The 24343-nt window shown below is 37.4% G+C and overlaps 1 long non-coding RNA gene across 1 annotated transcript in view; it reads left to right on the forward strand.

The window, feature by feature from the left end:
- LOC127042722 (uncharacterized) overlaps positions 1-11104 on the forward strand; it is a 67216-nt gene extending 56112 nt beyond the window's left edge. Inside the window, exons 8-11 of the long non-coding RNA XR_007772024.1 lie at positions 5360-5458; positions 5977-6119; positions 10625-10783; positions 10875-11104. This is a non-coding gene — a long non-coding RNA (uncharacterized LOC127042722). The remainder of the gene's footprint in view (positions 1-5359; positions 5459-5976; positions 6120-10624; positions 10784-10874) is intronic.
- Positions 11105-24343: the final 13239 nt, after the last annotated feature.

Raw genomic sequence — 24343 nt, forward strand, 5'->3', positions numbered from 1 at the left:
AGCGGTATTTATCTGCTTGCTAGCATAGGAGTGAAGAGGTGATTGAGTGTTTTCTGACTCTAATTGGATGTTCAGAGTTAATAAAATTAGGGCCTCATTTTTACCACATGTATTTATTCTGTGCCTTCTTCAAGGTGCGTGTCACAGACATGTGCTCTTCTCCCAGGGTAAGAATTCTGCTGACTTCAATGGGAGTAGAATTAGGCCAATGCAGGGAGTGTTTGAAAATCTGACCCATTAATTTGAGTCAAAACTACACAACCACAAATGATTTTATAAAAGACAGGCATTTCAGGCTGCACAAGTGTAAATAATACTATATGTGATGTAAAATGTTATCGTTTGGACTTTGATAGAACTAATAACCCAATTCCAGGTAGTTAAAGTAGGCTTAGAATTGGAAAAGTGAATTTTTAAAAACATTTGTAAGGCAGTGGCAGTGTGAGTGAAACATTTCATAGTGTAAGAATAATTTAAAAATTGTCATTTCAGGTTCCCTCACAACAGAACACAAAGCCCAGTAATTTCTATCATTTTTCAAGCTGTAGATTTTTTTCCACATGATGAAGATGCAAACTCATAGCCCTGAGAGATAATTTTTAAATGGCCTTTAAATGTTCATCTGCCATTATTCACATTCACTTGCATAGGCAAATAGAATTTAGACATACAATTGAGATAGAGGCACACAGACTGGGTAGCTGAACATCCAGTTTGCATTCCCAAACTACATTATTTCCCTGTGTAAATAATTGTGCAAGTTTGGGTGCATAAATTTAGAGGCTGAGTTGAGATCTCTGAAAATGTGGCCCACAATGAATGGGCAAAATGATTTATCTGTCAGTTGGTCAAATTTAGGGCCAAACTTCAGATCTCCATATAGGATTTTTTTCCTTAACTAGTCTTTTTTCTGGTCTTACATTTTGAGGGTTTCTTTGCTTTCAGTGAAAAGCAGTGAATCTCCTCTGAAGTTGTTTCTCTGTCAATTGTATTTGATAGTAACTATTTTTTAGACTGAAGAGAGTTTCAATTGTTTTCATGCTAAGACATTATAGTTTCAATTTGTGCTACTTAGGTTGGATTCAGCATGACCCTCCAGAAAGAAATTTCTCTGGAAGAAGTTTTAGAGATTGCCCTTGAAAAGTATTTGGAAGATTTAAGCCATTTTAGCCCCCAAGCCAGTAAAGAACATGCTTTGGATAAAGTCCTTAACAAAATGAAAATGCATTGGAAAGGTGTTTATTTTAGTTTTTCATCTTACGTAGATGGAGGAATTCTTGTTCTCACAGCTGTGGTATGCATATAAAAGCATATGAATCTTAAACTGAAATGCTGGAGAAACTGTGTACAAAACCTTATTTTACCTTGTTAGAAGAGCTTTAATTAGTTCCTTTAATGACTAGAGGAGAGAGCTTTCTCTTGGTTTTTTTCCCCTCTAAACATGCATGAAACATTATCAGCTCCCGCTGAAGCACATACAATATTTTAATTGCATTTCATTGTTCCCAAACCTAATTTGTTGAAAGTTAATTCTAATGATATCAGTGCCTGAGCTGAATCAGTGCTCACATGAGAGATTTGGTAAAATGAAATTTTTATACACAATAAGTCCACCAGCTTTTTCTAACTACTTTTATTATCTGTCTTTAGGAAGATGTAATTTATTTTTAAGAGTGAGTTGCTGTTTAAAACATAAACATTACAACTAACCAGTGAATGATAACTTTTTTTCAGAGCAGTCAACTATCATGGATAAAAAATAACCAGGGATTCAAAAAGCTGTGTTTCTGAGTTATTTTTAAAATAAAAAGGTTTGGTGATGGTGAATATTTGAATGGACATAGTTTGAAGGCATCAAGTATGGTTGAGCTATCCCCAGTATACTACCCAGAGCTGCATGTCTCTTCTGTGCTTTCCTTGAGTACTTTTCATTTTATTTTGAAAGGGTTTGCCATTTATTTATTTCCATCTATAGGATTTTAACAAGAAAGAAATAATAAAACTAGCACCTAACAGCTAACCCTGATCATCAGAGTCAACTCAACAAAGATTCTCCACCCACACATAACCCTCAGCCCCCTGCCTCTACATGCAGAGTAAGTGGATGTTCCTTGTAGTGGACAACATTGACTGGGCTAGAGCAGTGGAGGAAGTTGGTTTCAAGCCACAGGTCTCTCATAGAGGACGCAGTAGTCAAGATAGATCCAGTTCAGGCATCTCTGCTGATCAAAAGGACTGAGGCAATCCCTCAAGTAGGAAGGTCTCAAGCCATTTAGGACTTTATAGGTTAAAACCAATGCCTTAAACTCCATCTGGAAACCAGTAATCGATGAATGCAGATTGCCAAGCACACTGCTGTGATGTGTAGCCAATAGGAAGCACACCTACTAAATAGACCTTCACTTTCACCACCTCCACCACTTTCAGTTTATGGATTGATTAAAAGTGAAGTGCTATGCGGCGCACATTTCAGTAATCCAGTCTTCAGGAGACAAATGCATAGATCACAGTAGCACAAGGTCTGCATGTGAAATAAATGGTTGCAGTTTCCTGGCCTGACAGGTGAAAAAAGCATGCCTGACCATTGATCCTATATGATCATTTGGCAGTATCTGGGGATCTAATTTTGCTCCCAGATTCACAGATTTTAAGTCAAGAAGGGACCAATCTGATTTCTGCATCAGAATTAGAGCATATCTTTTAAAACATAAAGACATTCAATCTTGATTTAAAGAATCAAACTAATCGAAAATCTTCCACAAATTTTAGTAATCTATCCCAGTGATGGATTAAGCCCACTGTTAAGGAGTCAGATCTTATTTCCGGTTTGAACTTTGCTGAGTTCAACTTCCAGCCCTCAACAATGGGATCACAGTATGAATCACAAATGGCAGGTACAGTTTCACCCTCACCATTTATTCTGGTTGCTTCTCTCAGTATGGTGGCACTCAGATACAATGGCAATGGGCAAGTATGTAAAAACCTAGAGAGATGGCATCACTTCAGTCTTCTCTGGATCAAGCTTCAGCAAGATGGCTCCCATCCATGTCTCCCAATGGCTAGCTTGCTCAGTTGAGAAAAAGAAAGATCGGTGCTGGCAGCGTACTGAAAATGCCATAAGCCTATTTGTGCCAAATACCTGTGGAAATAGGAGAGATGGGACTGTATGCAACTCCACATTACAGTGCCCTTTCAGGAATAGGAGCAATTGCCCCACACCACCTTCTGGGGAATGCTCAACAAGAAAAGAACAACACTATAAATGTGCTGCACAATTTATTCCTGCTGAAGTCCAAAGACAAGTCAGTACCTCATTACTAATGGTATCAAAGCTCTCAAAACAAATAATTCTAAAAATAGTGAATGCCATTGAGCTCTTTTAATACATCTAGTGCACGGAATCGCTCCTCTAGAAGTTGTTCTTTTTCGCAACTACTAACATTGCTTGTTGGAGGGGTCAAGACAAATGTATAGGAACCAGAAGAAGTAGGCTAGAAGGTGGCCACTTTTGCAAAGAGGGAACCAAGTAGGGACAGCCAGCGAATGGCGTTAAAATATGTAGACAGGACACTCTTTTAAAAAATTGAGACTTGGCTCCTCAAATTGTGATATCTAAAGAATCCTAATTTTCAGCATGCAGGAGCTTTCCTGTGGAGAAATTTCTAGACTGGATGACCTCATCACTGGCTGAGCTCAAAGCAAGAGAGTGACAGAAACTTAATTTCTGCGTAGTCCTTCTGTTCTCAAAATAATGTTAGAGAAAATCAAAATACTATTGGTATGTAGCCCACAAAGAATGTTGGGGGGGGGCTCCCATGCCTTTACACATCTCTCCCGTTAAAGTATTAGATTCTCATTGTATTCCATAGACCCAGAAGACAACAGTAGCTAATAAAATACTAATTTAAGTTTTAAGGCTGAATTTGAGGAGTCTAATTAAGTTGTTTAAAACCCTAGTATGTGATTTGTTTCCTCCAGTATATGCAAGGATATTTGTCTTCCTTTGAAACTTCCTAAATTATTGACGAAAGTGTTGTGTTTAGGAACCCATGTATCTTTTTTTCCTCTAAGGAACAGCCTCAGTTCAGCTGAGAGTATCAACTTCCATTAGTGGAACAATTCACAATCCTTTTCATTCCTTGCTACGACTAACCTTTTCTGACTTGCTTTAAAGGTTTTGTTGGTCTGATGATGAATGCTACTCTCAGTTGCAATTTCTTGTTGTTCTGAATGTTTTGGGCTTAAGGGGAGGGAATATGGCTATATGGAAATATCTTCCCTATCAAAGTGGAAACAGTTTTAGTGAGCCTTTAAGTAGGTCCCATAAACATAATACAGTAGATGAACTCTCACAGCCATACTTAAAAGCCTGTTAAAAATGTCTCTGCAGTGGATGCCAAGCAAGTGCACAGTGAATAGTGTTTGTGTTATGACTGGAAGATGAATGACTTCTTAGTGAAAGAAAGTGTAATGTAAATTAAAACTTTTTCAGGGTTTGGGTGAATACCACTTTTGTGGTGGTAAATCGCCTGTCATTATAATTGCATGAAAAATGGACTGTGTAATGTTAGCAAATGTTCATATTGATTACAAGCCTCTTGTGTATGCTAAACCAAAGAATTAAATGTTTTGATTGTTTTTTTGCAAAACAGCCATATTGATAACAAAGCTTGTACTATGAATATGTTGAAGGTCATTGTTATAATCCTTTGCAGGGAGGATTGTCACCTTAAAGCAAAAACAAACAAACAAAACTAAACAAAATCTACCTAAAATTATCTAGAAAATCTTATTGTACTTACTGGGCTTCAGTTGTATATTTCCAATTCATAGGGAGTTCACTGAATACAAATACAAAAAAATTACGCCAGGTTCTCTAAGAGACATATGCTTTCTCTCCCTTTTTGTGTGCCGTAGAGAAATAAGGCATATTCTCTCAATAAAGCAAAGGACAAGCTGAAATGGTTCAAACTAAAAAGTTACCTAAAACTAAGATACTTTAGAATAGGAAACAAACGGTAGGTCTTATCTGATCCATCTGTCTTGCCTCCTCGTATGTCAGTCTATCTCTCTATACCAAGTCGATAAAAATGATTAGAGCAGGCATCTCACAAATGTACACCCTTAAACCATGAAGCCGTAATACTGTGCAGGAAAATTTTTTCTGACCTTTTCAAATTACATCCAACTGTCTGGGGAATTTCTCAATGACTAGAGGTAATAAGGTTCAATCCGTTTTGCTGGTTGGCTTCAAATTTAGCTCCTCAGAAGCCGTAACTTATCTATTCTTTTTATCATGGCCTTGGCATCCATTCAGTACTGTAATCCATGCATCTAATCTTTTTTTCTCCCCTCTCAGGTTCTCCTGGAGGATCACATTGTGAAAACTACAGCCATGAAAGGCCCTCCATTTATTGCACCCTTCAAAAACGAAATATTAGCATGGGAGGCTAAGCTGGTATGTTGCCTTTTGAGAGGCTCTTGTTGAATTTAATTAGCTTTTAGATTTCATCTCCATGCTACATCTCAGTTTTCACCACCCTATGTGATTTATGCTTCAGTAATTTTCATTATATAAAACTTTTCTCAAAGTTTGTGGTGCTACTTGCACTGTGTAGAATGCAGCATAAAGTTCTTTATGTTAAATTGATTTCACTTCAGTTTTTATTATGTGAGCCCAAATGCAATAGACACAGTCATCCGGTAAGTAAGTGAATCAACCAAGTGAGACTCACAAACAGGCAGCTGTGCTGGCCCATTCTTCATTATGCTTCACAAAGTAGAGCCGAAAACAGAAGTTGAGATCACTTTCTTTTAACTTTGTAAGAATATAGTGGTGTTGAGTGATTTTATATCTGGTAACAGCTCACTTTATTTTTAATATGTGGTATAAGTGGCATTTATTGGATGTGGTAAGGGAACACGTACATTCCTCATTGCTTGCAACAAATGAAATTTCATGTTTGTTGTCTCCAGCACGACTAATGCAGGAGATTATGGAAACCTGGCTGCAAGTTCAAAAGGCCCTGGTGATGCCGGGAACCCATGTTTTGCTCACAGGATACATGTAACCAAATATTGGTAGAACGAAAGCACTTTGAAGTTGTCAGTAGGAACTGGTAAGTTTGTTGTTGTTGTTAGCTACTGAGGGCTGGTCCACACTAGGGGGGGGAAATCGATCTTAGATACGCAACTTCAGCTACGTGAATAACGTAGCTGAAGTCGAATATCTAAGATCGGATTACTCACCCGTCCAGACGGCGCGGGATCGATGTTCGCTGCTCTCCGTGTCGATTCCGGAACTTCGTTGGGGTTGATGGAGTTCCGGAATCGATATAAGCGCGCTAGATTAGACACGATATATCGATCCCCGAGCAATCGATTTTAATCCGCCGATACGGCGGGTAGTCTGGACGTACCCTTAGAGTCTGATTCCCTCTCCACATCCTCTGTTTCCAGAGCTGCTTTTTAGACTCAATGAAAATTCTGCATGTAAGTGGGTATGAAGAACTGGTCCCTTATTGCAGTAGGTCTTCCTTAGCTTTGCTTAATCTTTAATTGTATCAGTCTAAAACAATTACTACTCTTACCTTAATTTTCAGTCATGATAGACTTTCTCTTGAATGTAAATATAGCTAGTTCTATATATGCATAGTATAGAACAGTAGTTTTCTAAACTTTATACCATGATTTTTTCTGAGGCGTTCTTTAAGACAGTGGTTCTCATCCATGGTTAGTAAACTCATGGGGGTATGCAGTGGTCTTCTATGGGGTACATCAGCTCATCTAGATATTTGCCTGGTTTTACAACAGGCTACATAAAAAGCACTAATGAAGTCAGTACAAACTAAAATTTCATACAATGACTTGTTTATACTGCTCTATATACTATACATTGAAATATTAGTACAATATTTGTATTCCAGTTGATTTATTTTATAATTATATGATAAAAATGAGACAGTAAGCATTTTTTCAGTAAATAGCACTTTTGTATTTTATATCTGATTTTGTAAGCAATGAGTTTATAAGTGAGGTGAAACCTAAGGGTACGCAAGACAAATCAGATTCCTGAAAGGGGTACAGTAGTCTGGAAAGGCTGACAGCCACTGCTTTAGGAGATCTTGGTGATTTTTTCTGAAGTGAAGGGAAACATGGTCTACTGAATAAAGCATAGGACCAGGAATTTGGAAATCTGTGTTTTGTATATAGGTCTGTGGTTGTGTGTCTTAATTAAATCATTTAGTCATTCTATGGCATGATATTCCCATCAGTAAAAACAGGGATAATACTTTTACTGATGTGTATAGTTATTATTATCATTACCGTTGCTATTACACTTATTACTATTTTTATTATTATAATGCTCCCATGCCTCAAAGGGATTGGTGAGGCTTACTTATTTAATATTTTTGAAATGGTCTGAGATCCTCAGTTGGAAGGCAATATAGAAGAGTAGAGTGGTATTATAAAGCATTCTTGATTTGTAAGAAAATATTTTGCATGTCCAATTGTTTAATCTACTTCCCTTCTTTGCAAACAAGATAACTTAAAAAAAAAAAAGAGCAACAAAGAGTCCTGTGGCGCCTTATAGACTAACAGACGTATTGGAGCATGAGCTTTCGTGGGGGAATAAGAACATCAAGTGAAAGTTTGAAGAAAAAATATGAAGTCACTATAAGGAAAAGTGTGTATTTTTCTTTGAGGAACATGATTTTTTAAAGCATTTCACATGAAATGTTTTCTTAAATTAAAAAACAAACAAAAAAAACTCCTCGCCCTAAACTTTTCTTTGCTATAATGAATCTTTTGCTGGCATCACATAGTTCACGCTCCTTGCGTGTGATCCCCCTTTTCCCCACACTGTGTCTTGTCCTCTTTGGGGTGGGGACTGTCTGTGCTCTGTGTTTGTACAGTGCCTAGCACAATGGGACCTCATTCTTGGTTGGCCCTGAGGCACTGCTTTAATAAATGTGATTAATAATCAATTGTGTTTTGAAGCCTCTTTTGACGTGTCAAAAGAGTATTCACATTTCACCATTACAATCGCAAGTCAAATCTTACTATGGTTTTATGTTCTATAACATATGTTTAATGGTCTCAAAATGGAATCTAGTAAACTGTGGTCAGTATCTAAAAACTATCACTACAATGAGCACTTGATGTTTTGGCATCTGTCAATTTCTAATAAATAGGGCTAATTCTGGACTGGTGTAGAGTATAACCTAACCAGTTCATTCTCTATCGCTTAGCTGAGGCTTTGTGGGAAAATTGGAGATTTTACATCTAACTTTTAATCCAGTTGCTTGCATACTACTGATGTTTGCAGTGGAGATATGTGGGCTATATTTTAATCTGTAGGACACCCTTATTTCCAAATTACTCTGGAAAACAGTCAGAAAACAGTCAGAATAGTCCACTCATACTGATTCTTACATTTTGAAAGTAGTTGAAACAAAGTAACGCTCCCCGTTGAGTAATACTTCCTTCTTTGCATGGTAATTGTTTTACGGCCTTGATTTCCTGTCTAAGAAAAGAAGGCTGGGTACATGGATAGTCCAAAATTATTTTGTAAGGAAACAAGATTACACAGTGGCATATTACTTTTTCTTTTCGCTGCAAAGTTTAGCTCATCTAAATCTAGACTCTGTGGTGAATATTCTTGCTACAAATATAACATCAAATACAGTTATTATGAATATGTACACACAGGCACGCGCGCACACAGAGAGTACATGTATTTTACCACCCTAAACTAATTGGTACTAAACTGAAACTTTTAAATAATAAATACAACTGAATGTCTTCCTCATTTAAGATAATATTTGCTCAATGAAGTCAGCTAAATTGATTTTTATGTTGATGTGTTTGTTTAATCTCACAGCTTTGAAGCTTCTGTAATACACTTAGGTTTATTTCTTCATGGAAAGGCTTTGCTATCCTTTATTCTGAGCAAATTAGGCTTCTCTTGGTACTATAGCATTAGATTTGCCTCTTGATACTGAGACCAGCAACCTAAAGGACCCATTGTTTGCCAAAAATATCAGAACACTGAGAAATGCCTTATGGCAGTAGCAAGCTTTAGAATCTCAAAGTAAGATCACCACTGTTGGCTGTATTTATATATCATCTTGCAATATGTGCTTTGAAAAATGTAGGCAACAACTCAGTTATTTAATATGATCCCTCTCATAATATTTTAAATTGTAATACATCGGGGTGGCATTATTTTGAGTGCATATAAGATTTTAAGACTGTCACAATATGAGTTTTCTTTTACTGCACATGTGTATTATCAAGCTTGTTTTTATAACCATGAATGTTGTGCCGATACAGTTCTGAGGGATCTTTGAGCTTTTCCTACCACTCTGAAAGTTTTCAGCCTCATAAGAATTTAAAATAAACTTACACTAGTAAGTAGAAAGGATTTCTCATTCATTTTCACACAGTTCATCACATTTTGTCAGTTGTTGACAGTGTCTGTTGCATAAAAGAAAACTTGCGGTGATGTCTAAATCTGTAAATTTCATTTATTGGAGGTGCTTGTGTAGCAGCAGCTTTGACTTATTGCCGGTACTAGAGTAGAATTTATTTTTCTGCAGTTGAAATGCAGTTATATATTTTTAATTTGTCAAAGTAAAACATTCTGGATCAATTAGGTTTCAGGAGCCTTAGGTCATGGCCTATTTAAGGGCATTATTTGGAAATAGCAACCTTTTCTTTCGAAACTAAGCCATTCTTTAAATTCAGTAAATATATTTTCATAGTATTATTATAAATCCCAAATTATATAAATATATTCTTAAGGAAAACAGCCATATCAGCAGTCTTGATTTTAATTTATTTTAGTATATTACTGGAGCTGATTTTATTTTTTCGTTCCTGATTTACAATACTGAAATGTGATGGTGGCAGCGATAAAATGATGCACAGTCATACATATATGCAAAATAATGCTTTTCAGTTTTACCTCTTTTCTTCAGTCCAGAGAAGAATATACCTAGTGGATCAATATTTTATTGAAAGAAAATTCTGTAGGTTGTGTTCAAATAGCATCCATCTATACTAATCAGTGATGCTAAAACATGAGTTTGCACTGTGCACAGGAAAGGACTGATGTGTTGTCTGGCTTTGTTGTTGATACAGCATTCTCTATTGTCTTATGTTATTTCTATTTTTATCATTAATCCATGAAAACTTAATAATTAGCTCTGTAATTTGCCAGAAAAACATGTTGATTTATTGAACTGGCTGAAGGAAAAAAATACCAGATCAATCTGGCATTGTAGGTTAATAGTACAGAACAAAGCACAGTCATAATTAGATGAGAAAAGGACTTTCCTTGTTCATTCCAGTTTATAATAAAAAGTCCCTCACCAAAGTGTCTTAGAAAATAATGCATTCAGACTGAGTGGAATTACCGCCTAGCAGATTCTATTTATCTGTAGCTTAAAAAGCAGCTGCGTTTTTGTAAAAAGCAATGAATGTGGCAGTCCTACTTAAAGGTAGAAGAAAAAGAACACCCCTTGTTTTGTAATAAGGGGATTTTCAATTTAAAAGAGAGAGAGAGCCTGTTGTGTGAAGTATGGTTATTACATTCACTGTATTCTATCTCACCCACCAGGAGGTTAATAATGAAGGAGTCAGTGAAGGAGGCCAATGGCATGAGGGTTATCTCACAGCCCCAGATGCTGGATAAGTTGAAGGAGGCAAAATCGCTTTTGGATGACATTCAGAAAGGCCTGAATGATTATTTGGAGAAGAAAAGACTATTCTTTTTAAGGTAAACAGTCCATTTCATCTGTTGGCTGTGGGCACTGGTATAAAATGTGTTTATATAAATATCTATAAAGTTCGTTTTTTATCACCTTTAGGTTTTTTCTTTCTGTGCAACGATGAGCTCTTAGAAATCCTTTCTGAGACAAAGGATCCACTCCGAGACCAGCCACACCTAAAGAAATGCTTTGAAGGAATTGCCAAGCTCACTTTTAATCATGAGAAAGAAATTACTCACATGGAGTCAGCAGAAAATGAAAAAGTAGAGCTCGTGCTGTGAATAATTCCAGCAAGTGCCAAGGGGCTAGTTGAGAAATGGCTTCATGAGGTGAATATCTTTAGCTCTTACTTAGGGGTTAGTTACTGTATAATCATTTTCTCTTTTAGGAGCAAGGAATATCATAAGCATATTTCCTAAGTAAATAGCTCTGAGAATTTATCAGATTATTTGACAGATTGAATATCAGCCTTATTGTTATTTATTACAACTAATTGACATGTGCAAACATGCAAAAATTAATTTTAATAAAGAGGTTATCAGTGTGTGAGACACTTAATAAAAGTGTGTGTGTCTGAAAGCATATATGTGACTATATGTTCAAGTCTGTGTGTATGTATTTTTGTTGTCTTTCTCCCTGTAATTTTTTATAGTTTGGAAAGATAGATTTTTTTACAAAGTAGTTTAAAGGAACGTGAAGAGATTTTTACATGCCCCTTCCCCCTCCCTAAAATCTTAATTTTCAATACATATTAAGCAAAGAGAAGAGAAATATTTAATTGACAATATGCTAACATTTCCCCTTTGGGCCTATGATCCAAATTAATCCATTTCGGTGTGAAATTAGTTTGATGACCTTTGTTTGCTTTATTTCTACCTTCCTCTGTTACACAATCAAAGTGGGTCCTTCCTCTGATATATAATTCTAGGCCAAGTCCACTTCCAGTCCCTCCTTCCTTCTTTCAAGACAGAATCAGCCCCAGGTACACATCTTTCCTTTCTCTTGTTATTGCAGGCACTGCTTTTGCCCCATTAAATCTGTCCCTTTACCTCTTGCCCCTCTCTTCGCTTCAGGCTATCAGCCAACCAGGGTATACAATTGAGAAAAGCAATACCTTATACTAGAAAGGGAGAAGAGGAAAAACAAAACAAAAACAAAAAAAACACACAGAATGTTCTTTCCAAGGTGGATTCTGTGTTGTGGGGGAGGAGGAGAAATTTGTCAAAGGAACTGAGAGTGAACTTTCGCTAAGAGTATTACTTCTGTTATGTGCCGAGTTTCTGCTGGCTGGGTGAGCAAAACAAAACAGCTCAAGTCTTCTCATGATTCCATGTTTCTCACATAACTGAGCCACATATCACCCTGCCAACTTAGAATTAATCTTTTTTAAAGTGACTGCACACAATTTAAAACAGTTCATCACGGTTAGTCAGGGGAGAGTAAGGACAGAGCTTATTTAGGCACAAATACTTCCTTCTCTACTCTCCAAAGAAAATTATTACACTTTATTTTTGTACTCATTTTCAGTACAATGTTATGTCCTTTGGAAAAACATTGGAGGTAGAGTGCTATGGTAGGTATGAGATATGAAGTTATGAGGAACTAGGAAAGGCAGATCTCACCATACTGAAAAACCTGCAGTATGTTGTTTAGTGTGTTCTCTCTCTCTCTCTCTCTCTCTCTCTCTCTCTCTCTCTCTCCAACAAAAGAGAGAGAGAGGGAGATGAGCAGCTGTGTTTATTTTAATACATCTCATTTAACCCTCACCTAAAAACAAATGGAAAGGTTTGGGAGTGCATTAATCTGGACCCAATTAGCATCTCTTTCTCCCTCAAAAGTGCAACCTGAGATTGATGAATATAAAATAGAGTTTCATATGCAGTCTTTAAATCATTTGCATGTTTTATGCATGATAATTGAATTTATTTATGCACTTCCTTTCATTTAATAATTTCCTGCTCTTTCCTGTGCTATCCACATTGTACTATCCAAGAAATAGGATTTGATAGGCAAGCAAGGATAGGAGTATATAAATAAAACTGAGTTAATTTTTGGGTCTAATGTCAACTGTAAATACAAATTAATATTTGTGTTACTTTAATTGGGTTAATGTAAAATATTTTAGTTAAAGTATATACTCTTAGCCTTTTCAGACACTTTGGATATTGCTTAGTATGCTTGTAAATGTACAAGCAAAATTATTTTCAAAAGGCCATGAAAGGCAGTTAAATTATTGTATTGACATTTCTATGACCCTAGAGACTTGTGATTCAACTTAGCCAATTAGTAGTAATAAGATAATCAGAAGATGAATAGTAATTACATTAATAACTAATAGTATTCAGCCCAGGACCTAGAGAATCAGTCTGGTTTAGAATATAATAGTACATTACAATTTGTCTTATGCAGTATTTGATCAGTAGAAATATGAGCATTGGATGCCTAGTAAATTTATCATAGGCAGGATATATAAGTTCTAGAGATCAGTTTGCCACATTACTGGCCCTGTGATTGTGCCTGTAAAGTGCCATAATGGGGAAAATTGCTTGTTTTCCCCAATTAAGCTCAGATGTCTAGTGATTCCATGGTGCTGGTGTCTGAATTCTTTACAATGCAAAGTCCATCCTTGCGATGGTCATGGCAGGAGGCTACTTTGGGAAAGGATTATTTTAAACAAAGGATTCTGGTAGTGTTTCTCATAGTTTTGATTTGTGCCAGTGCTTCTCTTGTCTCTTGTCTTTCTGTCTGTGTTTAAAGATGTATGTGGAAGTGATCTTTTTCTGTGGTGTCCTGTCTTTTTCAGTGACTTACTTGGTTTTGTGTTGTGATTGTTTCCTGATCTCTGTAGGTAGGAATGTCTTTAAAGGCTACAGTTCTGTTAATTTGTGATGTAACAATTTCAGTGTGTTTCTCGTCATTGAAATGTAGTTTAAAATGTTCAGTAATGTAGCATGAAATTATTAGTTAGTTTTGAAATGGTTGTGAAATCATGTGAAGAAAATAAGTATTTCATCTGATCAAGATAAATTCACTCTAGTGTTTTATGGCTTTTTATTCCTATGTGATAGTAATAAAGTCTCATGTAGGGATGGAAGCCATGAAATACACTGTGAAAAATCATCAACTAAGATGGGGCCATGAGTATAGAAAAAGGTATAGTTGTTGAGCTATTGAAAATTGTTGGAAAATGATTTAGTATGTCACCATGTTGATTACCAAGTTTGCATTTTATTTCTTCATCCCTCACCCATGTAGTTTGGCAAGTAAGGAAATGAGTTTATAACAGGTTGATTTCACCTTTACATCAGTGTTAAATGTTTAAATTGTTTATACTCTCTTTTATTTTCTACTCAAGATAACACTGTACATGAAACACTAAACTAATTAATTAATACTGTAAAAAAAAATAACAGAACGAAACAAAAACCCAACTTGTAAATTTCCAAATTCATGTTATTGCTTCCTAAATTAAGAATGAAACAAACTAAGGTATCCCATTAGTCCATGGTCCAGGTTTTTTTACTCCCACACTCAATAATAGACCTGAATGATAAGCTAGCCTGTAAATAATAATTCTTTTTCTATTGACATGTTTTTCTCAAAGTATACATTCTCTTCTTTTCCTATTCCGGAAATAAAATAAGGGATTATGGCTCCAAGGGCAGAAAAATCACCTGTGAGAATATTCATAATAGTGCCAACATCCCGTATATTGTTTCACTATCCAAGTTTTGTCAATCTTTGTATATCTTTCTGTCTTGGGTATCATTTTGTTTGTGGGACACTTCTGTGAATGTGAGGCATTCTTATATAACTAATTTATTTTTACAGTCTTCTTTCTGTATTCTTTTTCTAATGCACATTAATAAAAATATTTTTGTTACTTTGCCTCTTTTATTTCTCTGAAAAACTGTAGATTTCTTGTCTGTTTTCAAAAAAGGGATATACGTCTATTAATTATAAATAGGCAAATCTTCTTCTGATATAAAGCACTGGAGACAATTAAATAGAAAAGATATTTCCCCCTGTATTTCAATGGGTTTCTCACTTGTAACTTGTTTTTTTTTTTACAAATAATTGTCAGTGTGAATAAAATAACACCCCAAATATTTTAACCTTAATGAAATCACGAGTGCAGTTTGAATTTGGTAATTATCGTTTTGGTTTACAAAGATCTTAGAGGTTGTTTATATCATTACTGTCTTGTGGATCAATAGTTGTGGAATTTGCAAAGCAAGTTACAATCAGACCTCTATTAAAAGGCAAAATATCTGCTTCCTTGTGTTTTAGTGAAATTACTTCCAAGATTATAGAGGTTGTACTACCTAGACTGTAAACTGAGCTTGTTAACCAAAATAGAAGAAAAATTATACAGATAAAAATTGTCTTCATCATTTACCTCCAAACGTTTTCAGAAATATGGATATGGCAGCTCATTTTTGGTAATCTGGGAGAAGATTGTTTCAAATGGACTAATTATTAACTTGTTAGCCTCTTTTTCTCTCTTCCTCTCTATTCCCTGCCTAAGAATAAATTGTAGTTGAATTTCATTTTTGTCACTTCTAAATAATATGCAATCTGAGGATTTGTTTTCATTTTCAGTACCACAGGGAAGACTCTCTTAATGTATGTGTGCTTATGCTCTGAAAATTAACTCTACAAATGACATTATAGAGCTCTATATGTATTGCCTCCAAATGATTTCAAGATCTAAATGTGTTCAGTTTTCAAGAAAAAATATTTTTTTTCTAACTGCCCACGCTGCAGACTGAACTTGGGATCTGAAAATAAAGCAGAGTATTTTCCTTTTCACACACACAGCATCACTAGTAACAAAGGATTTTTTAGACTAAATCATGCCCTCAATTACAGCAGTGCAACCCCCTACCACCATTGTCTTCAAATTATATCCTCAGCAATGCTTATGCAAAAACATTGCTCTCAGTGGATTTGCACAGGTGTGACTAATTGGGACTTCGTAAATAAATCTGTTGATGACTCTCACAAGAATGAACAGAATCCAGATCAGTCTCTCTTAGCTGTTTTGGCTCTACAGGGTGAAAAGCCATGAACTCTTATTTTTATCATTAAGTTAAGTACACGTGACTCTGAAAACACACAGGGTACAGATTTGTTGAGTAAAAATGTCATTTTTAAATAGGCAATCTGGTGCAGTGCAAAACTACGGTAATCCAAGCTTGACACTTTCTGCTTTGAGTGCAGTATAAACCCCACTACATGTAATGGCCTCTCTCCATCTTCTGTCAACAAGAGGGGCTGAACTCAGGACTTCCAGAGCAGAAAGTACCTGCAGCTTGAGCTAAAGGGGCAGGCTCTACAGCTGGGGCTGTAACAGGCTCTCGGCCTCTGTGGATTGAGCACAGAAGGGGATACAAACACTCTCAGAAAAATGCATATACATTTCTTGACATATGGAGCAGGTTTATGCAATAGGAAGAAGATGGTGTTTTTCCTATAAGTGGTAGAAGGTTTCACCTTGCCAGGTTTGTGTGTGCCATTTGAGATATAGCACAAGATTTAAAAAGTGGGAGTGGTGGCTTCCTGGATATACCTGAAGAAAATCTATGGTATGTTCCCCCGTATTAAAGTTACAAAGCTGTCCACAGAAATAAATACAGAGGAATGCCAAGAGAGTTATAAAATGATGAAACAACATTAATCTTAAACTAGTTCCTATAACCAAGCTACCCGAATGACCTTATAGTACCTTTTCACTATGGCACCTTTCCCTTTCTGTAACATACATGGGCCAAATTGTCTGCTGGCATGACTCCATTGATGTCAATGGAGCTACACTAGCAGAGAATCTCTTGTATTTACTTGTTTGTGATTGTGGTTTATAAATATCTCACCTGTGGCTAGGGAGTGAAACTGATTTTAAGTGACTGTCCCAGGGTTTAGCAAAATATTGGTTGTCTTGTAGATGTAGGTTTGAATTAAGTTCAAACTGGACAATTTTGGGATACCTTAGTAATCTATTCAGAGGGGATTGTGGGGAGTGGAAGAGAGGAAATGGGTAACTACGGTATAGAATTCACTATTCTCACCACATTATTTCCCCCTACATGTCTGGCAAGGAAGTGGATATTTGTTTGGTTCCCCCAAGGGAAGGGATTTGTTTGTTCATGAATCCTTTAGGCCTGCATCAGAATCCATCTTTTAATTCTGCACTCTAAGGGCTCAGTGTTCCAGTCCTAAGCGACACCTTGCCTGATGGCAAATAAAGTATTTTCCTCTGTGTCAATTTGAGTAACAAGTCAATTTTCTGAAATGTGGTCTCTTGTCAGAAAAAAGGAATGTTTTGTCGTTGGGGTGAAATGTTAAATTCAAAGCTGACTGAAAGTTGTTCCTCCAGTAAAATGTTGAACATTGTTTTTTATATCATAAGTATACACATTCTGTCTATTACATGTAGTTTAATTGCTGAGCCTGAACCCAGGAAAAGTATTACTTAGGCTAGAGCTTTCCAGCCTTCTCCAGTAGAAACACAGTTTAATTTAAAAAAATTTACCGGGGATCTGAAATATAAAGACTTTTAGCTATAGTCTGTATTTATTTGGCTCACAGAAAATCTGTTGATGTAAATGCAAGTTCTGCATGCTGATAGAGTCCAGCATGTGTTTCTTACCTAGTATGGCCTATCAGGATATTTATTATTAATAATGATTTAATATCAACAATATTTCATGCTGTTCAAAATACGCAAATAAGTCATGATCCAGCATGTATGATAGGTCAGGGTTTCTCAAACAGGGGTCACCGCTTGTGTAAGGAAAGCCCCTGGTGGGCCGGGCTGGTGTGTTTACCTGCCGCATCCGCAGGTCCGGCCCATTGCAGCTTCCGCTGGCCGCGGATCGCTGCTCCGGGCCAATGGGAGCTGCTGGAAGCAGCACCTCCGGCGACCCCTGTTTGAGAAACCCTGTGATAGGTAATCTTATAGGTATCCAAGATTTAAACACTATCCTGTAGGTCTTTCTGATCACTAAAAACAGCATGAAGTTCACATGGAAGTGAAGAACAAGCCAATATAGATCTCTGAAAGAAAGTGTAATGTACTCTCTGAGGCCAGCAGTGAGGGGTTGGGCTACAGAAACCCCCTTGTAAACTGCCACCTCATGTGCTGAGACTACCTCTGAGCCTGGTTTCCCTGCCAGCTTGGGAGTTCAGTACCCTGTTTTGTTGAGCCAGACATGCTAGCCTGCTGCAAACACAGACCCACATTCCCCAAAAGCTGCAGGCTTAACTGAAAACAGGTTAAGAAGTTCTCCTGTCTCCAGCACCCAGATATCCAGTTCCCAATGGGATCAAAACCCCAAATAAATCCATTTTACTCTGTATAAAGCTTATACAGGGTAAACTCATAAATTGTTCGCCCTCTATAACACTGATAGAGAGAGATGCACAGCTGTTTATTCCCCGAGGTATTATTATTTGACTTGGGTTAATTAATAAGCAAAAGTGATGTTATTAAGCATAAAAAGTAGGATTTAAGTGATTCCAAGTAATAAAAGACAGAACAAAGTAAGTTACCAAGCAAAATAAAATAAAACATGCAAGTCTAAGCCTAATACATTAAGAAACTGATTACAGATGAAATCTCACCCTCAGAGATGTTCCAATAAGCTTCTTTCACAGACTTGACTCCTTTCTAGTCTGGGCCCAATCCTTTCCCCTGGTACTGTCCTTGTTCCAGCTCAGGTTGTAGCTAGGAGATTTCTCATGACTGCAGCCCTTTTGTTCTGCTCCACCCCCTTATATAGTTTTGGCACAAGGTGGGAATATTTTGTCTCTTTGAGTCCCCACCTCTCCGTCTAAATGGAAAAGCCCCAGGTTTAAGATAGATTCCAGTACCAGGTGACATGGTCACATGACCTGTGAGACCCCAAGCCTTCATTCTTCCCCGCCTAACTCAGAGGAAGGCTTGCAAATAAACAGAGCCAGCTACAGTCAATTGTCCTGGTTAATGGGAGCCATGAAGATTCCAAACCACCATTAATGGCCCACACTTTGCATAATTACAATAGGCCTTCAGAGTTATATTTCATATTTCTAGTTTCAGATACAAGAATGATACATTTATACAAATAGGATGACCACACTCAATAAATTATAAGCTTTGTAATGGTACCTTACAAGAGACCTTTTGCATGAAACATATTCCAGTTACATCATATTCACATGCATTAGCATATTTTCATAAAATCATATGGAGTGAAATGTCACACCAACACCACTAAATAAAGGGCAGTTGCATTCTGTACTAATTGTAGCTTCAGAGCAGCCTTTCAGGGTAACCACGTATAGAATATAGTACAGTTATCCAAGCCGGATGTAACAAAGGCATTGTTAATGGCTTGAAGGACCATACTGAGAGAGGGGTGTGTGCATTGCAAATATTCATATAAATGCAGACTGAAGGGGCAACTTCTGGCCATTGATACTACCTTGTTATTTCATTGCCCTGCTATCATTACCTGTGTCTTTCCTGGAATAATTTCCATCCCCCCAACCCATCCAAACTCCTATACTGGCTAGATACTGGAAAACTAGGCACTTCGCTATATAACAAAATGTTCATATAGTATCTCAGTTATATGACTGATGATAATAATATATATACCGTATTTAAAATACTGATCCGAAGTTTTATGATTTGTTTATTCAGTGACTTTTATTTATTAATGGGTTTAATTTGAGTGGTGTTGCTACATTGTGAGCTTGATATGACACTGCTCTTGGCATTATTTAACAGTGTAGCTTTATGTTGGTTAAATCATTTTCTAAAATAATATACACGGTATATAATATGTATATCTACTCTGTAATCTTCGTGAATTACCGCTTCACAGAGTGGATACAAATCAATAATTTCTTTTATTTAAATCAATGTTTTATTTAATATGTATATATAAATAATCCCATTTAAAATTAAATTTGAAATGATCACAACCTATGTTAGGGTCTACATTTACCATAATCTATTAAAATAATGTAAATAAATAACCATTAAAAATGCTGCATAATGAACCATCCTCAAATTTTAATAAGTTAAGGGGTATTGCTTTTTTAATTGTATACAAAAATAGAGGAAAACATCTTTTACTTTTGAGGACAACTCAAGCCTTATAAATATTTCACAATGTTATGTATTATATTAAATATATTTATTATTTTCAGTCTTTACAATGGAGCAAAAGTTGGTATTTACATTTTTCCAAATTTAAGTACTTTCCGTTTCCGTTGTGCAGAAAATCTTTTGCCTCAACTGCTTTTAGTTCAGTTTAGCTAGCAATTTTAGAGAGAGTCTTTTCATCATTTGTATTAATTCATTCAAAGTTGAGAAACCAATTTGGAGCTGAAAAGGCAGGAAAGGTTGTTTTCCTCTTCCAATTTATGAATAAAAACTATCTGGTAGAGGATGAAAACCAGTAATTTTGAAAACTTGAAGGACATGAGGCCAGATATTCAAAAGGATCATCTTCTTATGTGACATCTTCATTATTAGAGGTTTCCAACTGTGGTAGCCATTCTGTACAATTCTCTGTTAAATTTTGTGGGTTACTAGTCATTTTGATCCACCCAAGATACATGTCCATCCAAGACCTTGTTTTCTGCCTCCTCTTCTTCTGCCATCAACTTTCCCTTCCAGTGCTTGTAAACATTCCTTATCTGCTTGAACTCCTTAAAATATGTCCTGCAAATCAAATCTTTCTTTTCATAAGATCTCTGACTAGCATTTGCCAAGTCCCAAACATCTCCAGTACTTTTTTGTTGGTTATGTGTCGCTCTGTGATGTTTTCAGAATTCTTCTATAGCACCATAATTCAAAGGATTGCAATTTCTTTATTACTGATTGTTTGAACTGCTGTGTTTCACAGTCGTAATTTAACACAGACCAAACGTTAGTTTTTAAGAGTTGGAATGTAGTCTTTGTATTTATATCCCATCTCATCAGATGCCAGAATGTGTCTTTCTCTCTTGCTCTTCTGGGGCTAATTTCAGTATCCAGTATCTTTTGTAATGGAAGATGGAAAGGAATATAGACACCTAAAGATGCAGATAGGTGTCTAGTGGGATTTTCAAAAGCACTTAAGAAGCAGGATAGGCACCTAATTCCTATTTGTTTCAATGGGTGTTAAGCAACTGTCTGCTTTTTTTAGACATCTAAAATTATTTGAAAATCTGGCCCATGATGACCAGAAACAATTTGTCTATTCACAAACCATAGTTAATATTTCTTGTGTTTAATAAATCAGATAGTTTTAAACATAAAATGTTTTGATAAACTTGATTTGCAATCCCTCCCAGTATGGTATCATCTGCAAACTTAATATGCGTAATTTCTATGCTAATATCTAAGTCTTTCATGAAGATGTTGAATAGAGCAGGTCCCAAAACAGACCTCTGTGGAACCTCACTTGTTATACCTTTCCAGCAGGATTGGGAACCATTAATAACTACTCTCTGAGATGGTTATCCAGCCAGTTATGCACTCACCTTATAGTAGCCCCATCTACGTTGTATTTGCCTAGTTTATTGATAAGAATATCATGCGAGACCGTGTCAAATTCCTTACTAAAGTCTAGGTATACCAGATCCACCACTTCTCCCTTATCCACAAGACTTGTTATCCTATCAAAGAAAACTATCAGATTGGTTTGACATGATTTGTTCTTTACAAATCCATGCTGGCTACTCCCTATCACCTTACCACCTTCCATGTGTTTGCAGATGATTTCCTTAATTACTTGCTCCATTATCTTCCCTGGCACAGAAGTTAAACTTATGGGTCTGTAGTTTCCTGGGTTGTTTTTAGTTCCCTTTTTATAGATGTACACTATATGTGTCCTTTTCCAGTCTTCTGGAATCTCTCCTGTCTCCCATGATTTTCCAAAGATAATTGCTAGAGGCTCAGATACCTCCTCTACTAGCTCCTTGAGTATTTTAGGATGCATTTATGAGGCCCTGGTGACTTGCAAGCATCTAACTTTTCTAAGTGATTTTAACTTGTTCTTTTTTTATTTTATCTTCTAAACCTACCCTCTTCACTATGTTAGGCATTCCTTCAGACTTCTCGGTGAAGACTGAAACAAAGAAGTTATTAAGCATCTCTGCCATTTCCAAGTTTCCTGTTACTGTTTCTCCCTTCTCATTGAGCAGTGGGCCTACCCTGTCCTTGGTCTTCCTCTTGCTTTTAACGTATTGATAAAAAGTCGTCTTATTCCCCTTTATTCCTGTAGCTAGTTTGAGCTCATTTTGTGCTTTTGCCTTTCTAATCTTGCCCCTGCATTCCTGTGTTGTTTGTCTATATTCATCCTTTGTAATCTGTCCTAATTTCCATTTTTTATATGATTCCTTTTTATTTTTTAGATCATGCAAGATCTTGTGGTTAAGCCAAGGTGGTCTTTTGCCACATTTTCTATCTTTCCTACCCAGCGGAATAGCTTGCTTTTGAGCCCTTAATAGTGTCCCTTTGAAAAACTGCCAACTCTCCTCAGTTGTTTTTCCCCTCAGTTTTGGTTCCCATGGGACTTTACCTATTAGCTCTCTGAGTTTACCATAATCCTCCTTCCTGAAATCCATTGTCTCGAATTTGCTGTACTCCCTTCTACCCTTCCTTAGAATTGCAAATTCTATGATTTCATGATCACTTTCACCCAAGCTGCCTTCTACTTTCAAATTCTCAATGAGTTCCTCCCTATTTGTTAAAATCAAATCTAGAACAGCTTCCCCCAGTAGCTTTTTCAACCTTCTGAAATAAAAAGTTGTCTGCAATGCAGTCCAAGAACTTATCGGATGGTCTGTGCCCCACCGTGTTATTTTCCCAACAAATATCTGGATAGTTGAAGTCCCCCATCACTACCAAATCTTGGGCTTTGGATGATTTTGTTAGTTGTTTTAAAAAAAAACCTCATCTACCTTTTCCACCTGGTTAGGTGGCCTGTAGTAGACTTCTAGCATGACATAACCCTTGTTTTTTAACCCCGTTTAGCCTAACCCAGAGACTCTCAACACTTCGGTCTCCTATGTCCGTCTCCACCTCAGTCCAAGTGTGTACGTGTTTAATACATAAGGCAACACTTCCTCCCTTTTTTCCCCATCTATCCTTCCTGAGCAAGCTGTACCCATCCACACCAACATTCCAATCATGTATTATCCCACCAAGTTTCGGTGATGCCAACAATGTCACAGTTGTATTTATTTATTAGCACTTCCAGTTATTCCTGCTTATTACCCATACTTCTCACATTTGTATGTAGGCATCTAAGATACTGATTTGATCCTTCCTCCCATTTTTGCCCTGACCCTCCTTTCTCTCTGCCATTATGGCCCATACTCCCTCCTATTTCTGACCCATCTCCCAGGACTCCATGTTCTCCACTTACCTGTGGGCTTTGCTCACCTGTCCCTGTCGAACCTAGTTTAAAGCCCTCCTCTCTAGGTTAGCCAGTCTGTGTTCAAATAGGGTCTTTCCCCTCCTCGAAAGGTGAACGCCATCTCTGCCTAGCAGTCCTTCCTGGAATAGCATCCCGTGGTTGAGGAAGACAAAGCCCTCCTGGCGACACCATCTTCGCAGCCAGGCATTCACCTCCAAGATGCACCTGTCTCTGCCCGGGCCCCTACCTTTGACAGGAAGAATGTAAGGGAATACCACCTGTGCTCCAAACATCTTCACCTGTACTCCCAGAGCCCTGTAGTCACTCTTGATCCACTCAGTGTCACATCTCGCAGTATCATTTGTGCCCACATGGATGAGTAGCTTGGGGTAGTAGTCAGAGGGCTGGATAATCCTTGACAATGCCTCCGTAACATCTCGGATACAGGCCCCCTTCAGGCAGCATACCTCGTGAGATGAAATGTCAGGGCGACAGATAGGCACCTCCATCCACCTCAGAAGAGAGTATCCAACCACCACTACCCTACGTTTCCTGTTCGCAGTCGTGGCAGCAGACCTCCCAGCCCTAGGTATACAAGGCTTCTCCTTCTCTCCTGTATCAAGAAGAGCATAACGGTTTCCCATTGGGAGGGTTGGGGCAGGGGCGGTGCACTGCCTGCTGCCAGAAGTAACCAGCTCCCAGTAACCCTGAACCATCTCCTTCTCCACCAGTGTTGTGTCAGCAGTCCTCTGTGCTGGGACAGCTACCTCAGCTGTCTCCATGTGGACACTGTCCAGGAATTGCTCGTGGATTTGGATGCTCCTCAACCTAGCCACCTTCTCCTGTAGCTTCCCCACCTGCTGCCTGAGAGATTTCACGAGCAGGCACCTTTCACATTGGGTGGTCCCAACAGCCTGGATATCAGTAAGTGGGAATTGCAAATCACAGACTCTGCAAAACTACACCAGGATCTGGGTAGAACCGTCCATGCTCAGACACTCTGTCTGGCTACAAGCGCAGGTGGAGGAGAGAGAAGCAGTACTGGCACAGGTGTTGCAGGTCTTCCTAACCATCTAGGCCTCCTTCTCCCTCTCAAACTCCCCTGTCTGCAACCCCCTATCCACTTCTCTCCCCTGGTTTCAAACATAAACAAATGTATTCAGATTAATT

This window comes from Gopherus flavomarginatus, chromosome 1, assembly GCF_025201925.1.
Source record: "Gopherus flavomarginatus isolate rGopFla2 chromosome 1, rGopFla2.mat.asm, whole genome shotgun sequence".
Lineage (NCBI taxonomy): Eukaryota > Metazoa > Chordata > Testudines > Testudinidae > Gopherus > Gopherus flavomarginatus.